Genomic DNA, 10,361 nt, shown 5'->3' on the forward strand with positions numbered 1-10,361 from the left:
GCCTTTTGCCCCAAACAAAACATACTACTTTATGAAATAATATAATACAAACTACTTTTATTCCCTCACAAAATGTGCTGTTCAATAAAAAAAAGCTGCAATCAATCAAATCACATTTCCCTTAAGGTGTGCCATTAGCCCCATTTTACTAAATTCAGTGCCTGATAAGAAATGATAGAACATTGCATGATGGTGTTTTTATTCTTAATCATGAAAATATGTTAATGAATGTCTTATAAATTACATATCACATCATATTAACAAAGCTAAAGTGTTTAAAACAAAACATCTTTCTCTGTGTTATCAGTTTGCCTTTGGTTATTTCTTAGCTTACAATTAAATGCCTTAAAGGGGTCATCGGATGCAAAATTAATTTTTGTTGTCGTTTGAACATAAATGTGTTTTGGAAGTGTGTGTAAACATCCACCCTATAATGATAACAATCCACCCAGTGGTTTTTTATAAAATCCCTATTTTAAAATCCCCTTTCTCAAATCATGCTGTTCTGAGATTCCTGACAGAATGACGTAGTTCTGTACAGGCCCCTCCCACGATAGTTGATTGACAGTAGCGTTTCAGCACAGACTGGACTGGTGTCTTACCTTAGACCCGCCCTGAGTGAGCTGTCATCAGTCTGCCATTGTGTCGACTCCAGTGCAGGGGAAGACTAGAATGTCTCCGATTAAGCGATTGAGGTGCTTTATTGTTGGATGTAATAATGAATATAGCAGTCGTCATTTACTCCCGACATCTGAGCCACTGAACTCGCAGTGGATTTCGTTTGTTTCTGAAGGGAATTCTCCCCTGATCACATCTGAGCCACTGAAGACGCAGAGGATTAACGTTACTTTCGTTTTGAAGTGAATGCGCGATTCCCAATCTGCCTAAATGCGTCTATGTTCGCGCGAATCATTCGTGATCCAGCTTAATCTACTGTAGAAGTGAGTATAAGGGTATTTTATGAATCTTTGCAAATTGCCTTTCCTAATAACTTGCTAGTTAGCAAGTTCCGTGGCTAAAGTAAACAGTATCATGAGAACGGCTCGTCACCATAGTCTGTATAAAAACATGGACGTAGTGTCCGTGACGTCACCCGTAGGTTTCTGAAGAGCGTTTATGATGCTCAAAGTGGGCGGAGCCAGCCGTCGCCATCTTGGCAGCCACGCCCTTAATTATGCAGAACTTTAAGGCTTAATATAATTTAAACGGATGAGTTATAAAAAAATTCACCCCCCTCACAGTTGTCATGAAGGGCAAAATTAGCTATATAGACCAAAACCACTTTTTGTACCAGGCTGTAAACATATTTTTTTCTGCTGTAAAGTTGGGCATTTTAACATGCGGAGTCTATGGGACTGACTCCCTTTTGGAGTCAGCCTCTAGCGGCCAGTCGATGCAGTTTCAATCACTTCCGTGTTGGTTTCACGAGAGAGACCGGGAGGTTGGCGCTTGCTCGTCACCCATGGAAGAGAGGGGCGGGGTCAGCAGAGCTCATTAGCATTTAAAGCAACATGGACTAGAACCGCGTGCTGAAAACAGAGCTGAGGGGTAAAAGGGTGTTTTTTACACTACCATTGAGAAATTTTAACCAAAGTATGTTATATACTTTTCATTAAGACCCTAAAGAATCATATCAACTTGTGGAAAATGGGCATCCGATTGCCCCTTTAAGTTAGCAAGCTAATAGTCTTAGCATACTGTATCAATTAGCTAGAACAAGACATTAGCTGCATCCCAAATGACGCACTATACACTGTGCACTCATACACTATGTACTCAACCATGTATAGTATGAATTATATAAGGTTATTTTGTCATTCATAATCGGAGTCTCATAGCCCCTTCCCCTTCGGTACGTAATTAAAGCTGTGACAATTGAGTGCATGAAGTGTCCAACATTCCACACTTCATTTTTTCGGTTATTATTTTCAGTGTGAACGCATTACTCGCACTATTTATACTACAAAACGTCATAGAATAGTGCATAAGCACGCGATTTGGGACGCACCTATTGTGATATCTTGAGGCAACATGCTAAAAAAATACCATGAACACCTTAGCAACCACATAGCAACACCCTGTCAACCGTCACAGCAGCCTAGCATTGTAGCAGTGAACTTTACACAGGTACGCACCAGATTTTCAGCATAAAATGTCAAACTTTAGTCATCTAATATAAGAAGAGCAGCCTGGATTGTTTCGTGACATCAGTCTCAGCTGTGGGGAATGAGCTGGATCGTTAGGGATTTGTGTTAGTAGGAAAACTGACAGGAATGGACAAAATCCTTTTCAGGCTGCTGGTGACTCACCTCAAATCATTCAGTAAGATGATTTTATTTAATGTGTCTTAATTGTGTCTGAATACGCCGAAATGAGGATTATGTTTAAAGACTGGCTGAAAACTAGTTAATAAAACAATGAGGGCAACTTTTAATTTTAGCAAAAACGGCTGTAAACCGCAGACGCTGGAGTTACTGGCCTGAAAGTTTACAGTAGGCCTATATCACACAGGAAACTGTGTGGAAGACATTATGCATGGGATGAATCAATATGATCCTGCTAGGAAACAGTATTTAAGCGTGCATGTTTGTAAGGGCACTATAGAGAGAGATTCTGTGCTAGAAGAGCGCTGATAACAATACTTATGAATTCCAGTGATAATAGAAGCATCTGTGTGTGTGTTCAGATGAAACCACACACTGATACATTTACATAAAACTCTGTTCATCAGTGGGATTGAACAAGAGAAGAAAGCAAAAGAAAATTAAAGTTCTCCACAGGCTGGTAATTTGGTGGCTCATGTTTATGTTCATTTATGGAAGCGTCTGTTATCATCATCGTTATTTACATCCCTCAGGAACTTTGTGTTATGGCCCAGAGCTTTAGCTAAAGTACGAATCGAGATTTCAGTCTCTGCAGCAGACGGGTAAAGAGTGTGTGAGATGAGACGTGAGGGCATCATGTTATGTTTATGGAAAGAAGCAATGTTTGTTAGCTGAGGTTGTAGATATTATTCAGTTGCTCCTAATGGACAAGAAAATATGGTAACACTTTAGATTAGGGAACACTATTGACTATTAAATAGTTGCTTAACACCATGTATATTACTAGCATATTGGCTGTTTATTAGTAATTATAAAGCACATATTAATGCCTTTTTCTGCATGACCATATTCTAGATCCCTTAACCCTACCCAATACCTAAACTTAACTACTACAACAACTATCTTACTATCAATAAGCAGAAAATTAGGAGTTTGTGTGTAAGAATATGTGTTCCCTAATCTAAAGTGTTGCCCGAAAATATAAATAAAAGCAATAAGAGGCAGTGCGTTACAATGATTTTACCATGGTCAAGAAGAGTTGTTATGCACAAGGTGAAACAGAGACCCTTATAAGTTGGCAGAAACAGAATTACAAAATAAAGCAGTACATATCTAGAAAAAAAGAAAGAAAGAAAGAAAGAAAGAAAAATATTTAGGTCTAGTTCTGTAATTTTATGAAGAATAACATTCGCTGCCATATTGGTTGTGTGCTATATGGTTGCTAAGGTGTTTTGTCTGGTTGCTAGGGTGTTCCTTGAATGTTCTATTCATGTATTTATTTATTTATTTTTAAATTAGAATTTAAAAAATAGAGATCAAACATTCAGGCAGTTTGTAATTAGCAAAACACTATGTCATCACTGCAAAAGAGTAACAGCTATTGTCTGGATGTGTCTACATTTAAAATTTACTGTGATTAACCAGCATCCTCCCTCCCTCCCTCCCTCCCTCTCTCTGTCTCTCTCTCATTGGATGTGAGGTCTCAGTCTCACTGTCTCTCTGTGCGGGTGTGATAATATCTCAAGCTCTCTTTAGGGACGGCTGGCTTTTGCAGTCTATAATTAGTCACTGGGGGCTTTTGTGGCTCAACATGTGCGATAGATCCTCACAACACTTTTATCCAACACCAGCTGCACAGAAGAGAGGAAAAAAACACAAGTGTCTTCATTTGAAACCTTCCATGGATTCACACATGCTGGAGTTTGTGTTGAGCTTGAGCTTCTGTGTTCACTGATGTTGTTTAGACTTAGACTTTCAGTCAATCATCCAGCAACGGTTTGAAACCACTGAGACCATGAAGAAATGGACAAAAGAAGATAAAGATGTTCTCCTGGAAGGGCTACATAAGAAAGACTGGGTTTTGTTGGATATTGAAGTAAACATCTGCTAAACAAAGAGGTTGGTGTTGGATTTCTGGAACACCACATTTTGAAAGAACATCTTTTTGTGCCAAATCAAGGATTTAAACTTTAAAATCAGCCTTTAAAATCATCCATCAGCTAACAGACAAATTGGAAAAGCACAGATTACACATGTCCAAGACTTCATGGAAGATTTTTTGAATGACTGACATCAACATACAGTGACACATTAATGTATCTAGGGATGTGTAGTCACAAAATCAGAGACTCGCGAAGATCAATGTTTAATCAATTATTTTTGATGAATTTCAAGTAATGAGTTTAATAAACATGATGCATGTTACATGTTTACCTTATTTTGTTATAATATAATTTTAATGATTTAATTTTTTTTATTTAAAAACATTTTTTGTTCAGAAAACATTTAAGATATTTCATTTGCAGAGAAGACAATATTTTTTCACAGTATTTTTCTTGTGCACAGATTATTGTTTCTTGTATAAAATGAAGCATTCCTTACATTAAAGGGGTGGTTCACTGGTTTTTTTTCTAGGCTTGATTGTGTTTATGGGGTTCAGTCTAACATGTGTTAATGCTTCATTTTTTAAAAAACACATTATTTTTCACTTAATTTACCTTTATTCCACACCGCTCTGTCCCTTCTCTGAGAAACGTGCTGATCATTTCCTTCTTTTATGAAGCCCCTCCCTCAGAAATAGGCGATGGGCTTCTGCTTTAGAAAATAGTTTTTTAAAACTTGTGAATCCATTAGAATCGAATCGTTAGAAGACAGAATCGCGATTCATATATGAATAGATTTTTACGTGCACCTCTAGTTTTCTCTTCCTCTTCTCTAAAGCAGTGCAGCATGGCCTCGCCCCCTTTGCTGCGTGTTCCAGGAGGCAGGGGTTATGTAAAACCGAGGGCGGGGTTTATCTGGGTTTGTGATGTCACGAACCCGGGAAGTAACTCGTTGTAGTCCCTACCAGCCGTTTTTGTAGGCATTAAACTGCCAGAATTTTAAAAGACGATATCTCCGTTTGCATTGAACTTTCAGCTTCGTAACTTTGCAGATATTGTTTATGCTCAAACAGCAACATTAGACACTAACTAACGTTAAAAAAGTGAAATCGCAATGAACCACCCCTTTAAATATTACTGCTGTATTAAAGTTGAAGTGTTTATTCTTAATATGAAAGACACTCCAGATCTACCGTTTTTCTACTTTATTCATGTGCCCAGTGGCGTTCATACTGATGCATGTTCACAGTTAATGTTTCTTTGCATTTCAGATTTGTATGTTTGTTTTGCACTGTTAACTGTCTAGACACATTCCAGTGATGTAACATTACTGCACTGCATAACACTTCCAACTCTAAGCCGTTTAACCATACTGTGAGTCTATATATAGTGCTGTATATCTATTTTGTGTGCTCTGTATTTTTGCAGTGATACCAAATTTCTCCTCAAGGATCACTGAAGCATCTAACTTGAGCAAGAACATTTTCTTCACTGTAACAGTAGTAGTGACAGTTTTATTGCCAGAATCTTAATGATATTCTTTCATTGTGAGGATCTGATCATCACCATGTGACCTTGAACAAATTAGTCTGACACCGTTACACACCAGCCTCAAGCAGACCAACACATACCTGCAAAATAAGATTCTATAAGGCTCAGATCCACCTGTAAAATAACTCTCAGGAGTAACTGCACGTCCCCATTACAGTCAAGCAGCCCGCAATGAGAAAATTAATTTGTGCCTTCAAGCGCTAATAAGTTGTTTATATTCTCTATAACATCACCTCAGCATAAAATCTGTGCTGTGAAAATACAAATAGTCAGGTAAGATACGATTGCAAAGGTGTTAATAAAGGAATGGTTCAGCTCTACACTTTTTACACTGGTGAAAATAAGCACAGGATCTGCAGAACTATCTTAGATGTGCCAAACGGTCCTTTGATGATTTCAGATGAGGTGTGTTGAAGTACTAATCTTCATACTTATAGCCACTTTCTAGTGATGTATTGCATTTTGCTAACTTAATACTGTGGTTTTATAATGGAGAAGAGAACTGTGACCCTGAACAAATGCAAGTTGAATAAGATAACTGCTAATATGCTAACAAGCCGATGTAGAGGAGAGCAGGGCACAACCTAATACTTTTTGACTTTCTCAGTTTGTGTAAATCCACATGGGGTTCAGAGTATATATATATTTTTCCATATTAATTTCACACCTGTGTAGTACAAATATGTGGTTTTGTTTCATAATTACAGTGTATACTATTTTCTTTATTTACCCCAAAAAAATGGAAGTGAAAGGTGACAACATGCCCCAGCTAAGGAGGATAGAACAACACAACAGAACACCCCATCAATTTTAGAAAGAAAAAGATGCCCCAAAATCCAATATAACAGTTACACCATTAAAAAAAAAAAACTAATGACAATACATAAACCGACATGTAATGGTGAATAATTCAACAGTAATTGACATGTACAACATATACAGTTTCCTGACATCCGTGAATGCAGCCCGTGCTTTGGAGATGCTAGCAGTATAATCCGGGAATATTGCAATGGAATCACCATTAAACCTTAGCGGAGCCTGACTGCACGCTCTGCGCAGGACCTCGACGCAATCCTGATTGTAGTGTAGCTTTGCTCCAATCACCTGTGGTTTTCCTCTGGGGGTCAATGGACTTAGACTGCGATGCCAACACTCTACCACAACTTTCTTATCCAGTTTCAGCACCTTGGACAGTAGTTTAAGACAGTAGACACAGTAGAAACAGTAGTCTCTCTGCAACACCCACAATTCAAATATTTCACCTTCGCATCCTCCTCTCCATGTCCTCGGATTTATCTCGTTAACTCTTTTAGTTCTGTCTTCAAAGTGCTCACCACGGCTTGCAATTCGTTCACTTCATCCGTCCACATTGATATACTGCCTTCCATATCTTTAATTGTAGCCTTCATTTGTTCAATGTCAGTCCGCATTAGCATCACATTGTTGGCTATTTCCATTCTGACTGCTTTTAGATTGCTCTTTAAGAAGTTGAAATTGTCAGCGAGAGAGTTTTTAAGTTCAGTCCTTATCACTGCGGAAATATTTCACTTGCAGTCATGCCTGGTGGAGTCGGTGTGTCATTCGCAGTATTTATATTTCTGAAACTTAGAGGCCATCATTCTGAACAAGGCTCATTCATTTCACTCACTATGTGTGCGGTAATATGTTACAAATCACGCTGGGGATAATTGCAAAGGATATGTTGCTTTTAATACAGCTAATAAGCTCAGCTAAACATGTTCTGTTCCGTCGCCTGCACACTATCGTGCCCAGTTTTCAAATAAATATTTAGCATTAAATACAAATTGCAAGATCTATATAATACCCAAACTTTGTAAAAACAGGATAACATTAACAATCTACTTTTAGAATGCTAGCATGCTAGGCTTCCACTGTATCATAACATGTTTTTTCATTCTTTTTACAAACTAAAGGATGAGTCACAATTAATTACTGTGGTAATAAATAATATACCAAAGATGATACCATTACAGCTGAAGTTTATTTAACCTAGAAAGATTTATTTAATGCACATTTGAGAGAGGAAGTGAATTAGCACAGCCTATCAAGTTTGTGGCTCTTTGCAAGCTGGATTATGAAGCTTGCTTTAACAGAGTATCAAAGTGTAGCAAAAAAGTCAGCATGTGTTTTAAGTACAACAGTGTGAAATAAATGTCCTTTTCTGTGGTTTTCTGTGGAGTTTGTACCTCTCCAGACAGACTGTGGACGCTCTATGAACTGTAATGAGATGTTAGTGGACATGAAACACACTGAATGAGTGTGAAATACATTCAAACTGACCTTCTCGGTTTTCCTTTTGTTGCTGCCAATGTTTCAGTCAGCACATTTTGCTAGGCTGGCTTAAAGCCTCAAGTGAGTTGTTACACTGCATTTACAAATGTGCCAAATTCCCCTGCATTCTGGCAGGTTGTCTGGTACTCAGCAGAAAACCCTTCTGAGGGGCAAAACAGGGAAGAGACGCCCCCTACTCGCAACACAGCTTTGCTATCGATTCTTGGAGCAGTTCTGCTTCTGAACGCCTCTGCAGAAGACAGCCACACTCAGAAAACACGTTTATGTAGGAGGAGACATTCAAAGGAAGGTGGCTTCGTCTGCTCTGAGCAAATGAACTCCGGAAAGAGACGAACATACAGATTTCTACCTGCATGTTTCATATTTATGACACCAGATGGCTTGATGTGGAGAGCTAGCCTAGCTGCGTAAAAGCAGGAAGCCTTTGATTACTTGCAGATGATATTTCAGATATGTTTATGATGACAAAAATTATGCTTTAATCTCACTAGAATTATGATTATTATCTCCTATTTCTAACTAATAGATTCCATTGTTAACCACCTTTAGTCAGAAAACGTCTCGGGTTACTTATGTAACCATGGTTCCCTGAGGGGAACGAGACACTGCGTCCTCTAGGGGTCGCTATGGGGAACGCCTCGTCGTGACCCGTGTCTGAAGCCTACATTGAAAAAACACCAACTTGTTGGCCCGCGGCGGTAGTGACGTCATGGCTGTCGCCGGCCAACAAGTTGGTGTTTTTTCAATGTAGGCTTCAGACACAGGTCACGACGAGGCGTTCCCCATAGCGACCCCTAGAGGACGCAGTTCGAAGTTCCACGAAAGGGAACCACATTCAGAATATTCCAAACAGATTACATGCTACAAGCTCAGGAGCAGTGTTGGGCAGTAACGCATTACTTAGTAACGCATTACTGTAATTTGATTACTTTTTTAGTAACAGAGTAATTTAACGCGCTATAATTTTCAAAATAGTAATTAGAGTATAGTTACAAGCCGAAGTCTCTAGTGCTGGTGCGGGCGGGTAGACACTCGTGTGTGTGCGGGATGCGGGAGAATAAAATGATTCACGGTACTCCCGCAAAATAGAAATATATAAATATAAAATATCTAAAACAAATAAATTGTTATTCATCTATTGCACAAAAGCAACATGAACTTGCAGTGTTCCGTATGGTGTTTGATTGCTCGGTTATCACTAAGCATGTCTAGAGAGAGAAGAGTTCGATTAAAAAGGTCTGTCTCTGTTGGAGAAACTTGTTCTGTTCTGTGATAAGAAAGTTAGTTAAGTGCTGAGATCTGAAGTAAACAAATGAGCACAGAGTTGCCAAAATCTGTTTCCTGGTCTTTTGTACACCACAGAACTAATATAAAAATAGATTAACTAATAAAAAATTGCTTTAGTTAAAAATAACTGTGAATGTTGATGCTTTAATAACAAATATTTATCGGGAGCGATACATGCTGGGATTTCATAAATTTAATGGAGAAAAAAGTAACGTAACTAGTAATGTAACTAATTACTTTTGAAATAAAGTAATCAGAACAGTAACGTGATTACTTTTAAAAGGAGTAATCAGTAATTTGATTACATTTTCAGAGTAACTTGCCCAACACTGCTCAGGAGCTCATGTCCTCAAATTGCAGGTGTTTGGCACTGATATTGTTCTCGAATTAAGAAACATTGTCACTATCTAAATGGCAATACGGCCTAACAACACACACCACACACTCAAACTGACAGTACAGCATTAAAATTAAATTCTTGACTCAATTCTTGTGCTGCTAACAGTGTCTGATCCAAAACAAAAGGAGGATTTCTAAAACGGATCAGAGGCGGTATTGAATTATTCATCTCACCTAACGAAGAATTAAACTAATCTATCTGGCAGTGACACACGCAGTTTTCCGTGACGATGCAGACAGGTGCCAAACAGCATGTGGCAGTGACGGTTTAGCATGGGTCACTAATAATAAATTAAATGCTCAGTTAATAGCAGCTTGATAGCCAGTGAAAGCCAGCAAACCATTTTAGGCTGGTTAAAGCTGTTTAATCTTAGCAGGAGAGGTAAAGGCAGACATCCAAAGATATGTTAAAGTCCCCATGAAATCAAAATTAATGTTTTTTGGGTGTTAGTATCAATATGTTAGTCTTAAGTTTATCTATAAGGCAGTGCGCTCCAAAAGTGACAAAATTCGCATTTAGAAGATATAAGCATTCAAAGCTTGCAGTTCGTCACTTCCGCCAAAACGGCTCAACGATTTTTTTGACGTCACATCGTACTTCAGC

General features: G+C 38.4%; 1 protein-coding gene across 1 annotated transcript in view; it reads right to left on the bottom strand.

Moving 5' to 3' along the window:
• Nucleotides 1-10,361, bottom strand: part of LOC107710683 (thyrotropin-releasing hormone-degrading ectoenzyme-like) — a 114,971-nt gene that overhangs the window by 22,575 nt on the left and 82,035 nt on the right. The gene's annotated exons all lie outside the window — the stretch shown is intronic.

The sequence above is a fragment of the Sinocyclocheilus rhinocerous genome, unplaced genomic scaffold, assembly GCF_001515625.1.
Source record: "Sinocyclocheilus rhinocerous isolate Xijiao unplaced genomic scaffold, SAMN03320098_v1.1 scaffold357, whole genome shotgun sequence".
NCBI lineage: Eukaryota > Metazoa > Chordata > Actinopteri > Cypriniformes > Cyprinidae > Sinocyclocheilus > Sinocyclocheilus rhinocerous.